At 47.1% G+C, this 3197-nt stretch overlaps 1 long non-coding RNA gene across 1 annotated transcript; it reads left to right on the top strand.

Moving 5' to 3' along the window:
* Positions 1-1260: 1260 nt before the first annotated feature.
* LOC108512483 (glycine-rich protein A3) lies at positions 1261-2231 on the top strand. The gene is made up of 2 exons (XR_014485049.1): positions 1261-1342; positions 1432-2231. It is a non-coding gene; the product is annotated as a glycine-rich protein A3 (long non-coding RNA).
* Positions 2232-3197: the final 966 nt, after the last annotated feature.

The raw sequence follows: 3197 nt of genomic DNA, 5'->3' as shown, positions 1-3197 counted from the left end.
AAAAAAAAAAAAAAACCCACAAAACTGAATTTACTCAAGCTTTCAATTGCTGTATTACACCTTCCATGGATTTTTAGTTGTCAAATTATTTATTATATCAGGATAATAAGGTACTTTATTCTAAGGTACAAGTATACTGACAGTTTAATGTTTCATTCCCCCACCTAAATGGCAGAGAGTGTTAATTCTAACAGGAATCTTACATGTCTTACACTTTAGCAGTTTCAATCAAAAGATGAGCTATTTTACAATTTAAGGAAGAGGCCTTACATTATTAAAATCTTTATTGATATGCTCAATGGCAGTACCATCATTGAATCTCCACCTGCTGTTTTATGTATCAAGAACATTTAAAAGTCTTTCTTGTTAGAGACAAAATAAAAGAAAAACTAAAGTGACAAGCAACTATGAGAAGTAAGGCTTTAATCAGCTTAAATTTGCATTACGCAGCCTGCATGAATTTAGAGGTCCTAGAATCAAAACACTAGAAGGAACCTTAGTTATGCTCTAGTTCTACAGACTGATTTTTGCAGAAGAGGACACTGAAGCGCTGATGAGACCATTAACTAATAAAGCAAACCGCTTACTTTTTCAAAGGGATTCATTTCAATGCCATTTTACCCTTATTTTGCATCTCACTGTTGTTTCTCGGGGCGACGATTGACCTTTTTTTAGGTGAAAAGAGCTAATAGAGCAAATTAATTTCAAGAGGGTGAAAAATGCCTTTGAAGGAGGAGATGCTGGAGTGAAGAGGAGAAATGACGTCTTATTTAAAATATGTAACCCCTTGATGGGGTTAGACAATGAATCATATTCTCCTAGATTTTTCTGTGTCTATAGACATCAGCCACAGTTCTTTCGGGCACTCAAACGAGAGGAAGAGGAAGTGAATAAAGCTCATACTAAATATATAGCACCCACTGAAGGCAGGGATGTAGACAGAAAGAACGGGGGTGGGGGAAGGAAGGAAAGCACGCGTCGCCAGGATCCAGCTGTTTTCTAACATACCTAATCCTACGGAAGCTAGGAAGATATCGGAAGCAAGGAAGATATCGGAAGCGAGGGCATCCCTCAAATTCGAGAGGGCGGATGCCTCTAGGGCTAGAGAGACTCCCTGGCCCTCTTTAACAGAGCGACTGGGAGGGGACAAAATGGAGTTGAGGTTTAGGGGCATCCTAAAGGTCGTTTGGAGGTCTAGCAAGCACTTCATGGTCTCCTCTGGAAAGGGCCGTGGCAAAGCCTACTACCCCGATCAGGAAGATGACTTCTAGCCCTCGGGATGCGGTGAGCGGCAGGAAGAGGCAGGCTGGGGTTCCGAGGACCCCAGACTCCATCACAGGAGGTTACTATAACCTAGGGAATCTTCCCGGCCCCAGCGGAGGCGAGCGGATAGATAGCCCTAGCTCAAGAAAAAAAGCGAGCCGATTCCAGCAGCTGGAATACCCACCCAACCTCCTCCCGGCTCAGGTGAGGTAAGCCAGTCCCCACCCTGGAGATGGGGCCCTGGTACCGACAGGGCAGGGGTGCCGGGGCCGCAGCCTCCCCAGCCAGGGATACTCACCGGAGGGGCGGCCCACCGCGTCTTCGCAGCCGGCCGGCGCCTGGCACTCGGGAAGCTCGCAAAAAGGAACCGCGTGCCCGCTAGCGCTGGGACGAGGAGAAGCGCGCCACGGAGGCCAGAGAAAAAGCCGCAGCGGCGCGCGCGCACCCGGACAGCCGGCGGAGGCGGGGCTCAGCGCGATCCCGGAAAAGACGCGCCCGGAGGGGCGGGCGGAGCGGGGGCGCGCGGTGGTGTGGCAGAGCCAGCCGAATCGCTGGCTGCAGACGGCTCGGCCCACCCACGCGCCCTCCCCCGCTCGCCCGGGACGTCAGCCGAAAAGGCGGAGCCGAACGGGCTTCCCGGGGAGAGGGAGGGGCGCTGCGGGGAAGGCGAGGCGGCTAACGGCTCGCCTCAAGTTGTTGTTCCCGCTGGCGAGCCACTTCTGTGAGGCTCGCTGCTGGTGTCGTTGAGTGTGTTTCGGAATGTCCTTGCGCCTAATAGCAGTGAGGCGCAGGACTGGCCCACGCCCTCACCTGCGGCTTGCTTCGCAGGACTCCACCCCAGGATAAAAGTTCCTCTCGGGTTATCTTCCAGCTGCCCTCAAAAGACACTCGTTTTTGGATTTCACTGCTCCAAGTTTAGAGAGCTATCTTAAACACTGACTAAAAACATCTTGGCCCTGTAAGCCTGAGCTGATGCCTCTCATCCATTTATCTTGCCTCTCACTGCGTTAAGATCCCCGCTGACTCCCACTGATGAAATATCACAAGGACGCAGGATTTTCACGTTGTCTTCCATTTCCACGATGGTTTCATGGCAAAAGAACCCCCAACTGATAAGGAAAAGTCACCGCAGCTCTGTGACATCTTACTAGCCCTGATCATTGCTTATAAGCTGGTCATACGAATGCTGTTACAACAGATGCAAGAAATTGCCATTAAAATTAAAATTCCAGCGAACTATCTGAGGGCTTCAAAAGGGAAAGACCATAATTGCAAATGAGCCCTGATAAACTGCCAAGAATATATCACCCAAAAAATTAAATCTCAAGAATTCTTACAGTTCCCTGATGTGTAATGGTGAACTAGCTTCCTGTTCCTGATGGCAATCGACATTTCACTTCACCTGCTGATTTCCATTTTCCCATAGAATTACCATTTCTGCTTGTGTGTGTATATATGTGTGTGTGTGTGTATATATATGTATATATAAAATGCCTTACCACCTGGGATTACAGGCTAGAGTAGTTCTTAAACTTCAGTGTGCATCACAATTATCTGGGGTGCTTGTTAAAACGTAGGTACCTGGAACTACAACCCTCCGGTATTTTTATTCTGATCTGGGTAGGGATCAGAAATTTGAATTTCTAATAAGCAGCCCAGGTGACACTAAAAGTGGTTAGCTGAGAGCACAGAGCTACAGTTTTTGTGTGTTACTACTCTGAAGTCATATTACCATTTCAATTTCCAAGAAACCCACCCACTTACATATAATATACCTATAAATATTGCTAAGACAGTCATGTAGCTTCCTTTTTGAAGACTGACCTACAAAGTTCAGTACTTCAAACAACTAGTTTAATTGCATTGTTTATGTTATGAAATCTTGTTTCAATACCAGAAATAAGCAATCATTTTTCAGGTAACTATGATGTACA

This window comes from Rhinopithecus bieti, unplaced genomic scaffold (assembly GCF_001698545.2).
Source record: "Rhinopithecus bieti isolate Rb0 unplaced genomic scaffold, ASM169854v2 scaffold_30476, whole genome shotgun sequence".
Classification (NCBI taxonomy): Eukaryota; Metazoa; Chordata; class Mammalia; order Primates; family Cercopithecidae; genus Rhinopithecus; species Rhinopithecus bieti.
Note: the sequence above shows the minus strand (reverse complement) of the source record. Positions and strands in the feature narration are given on the sequence as shown.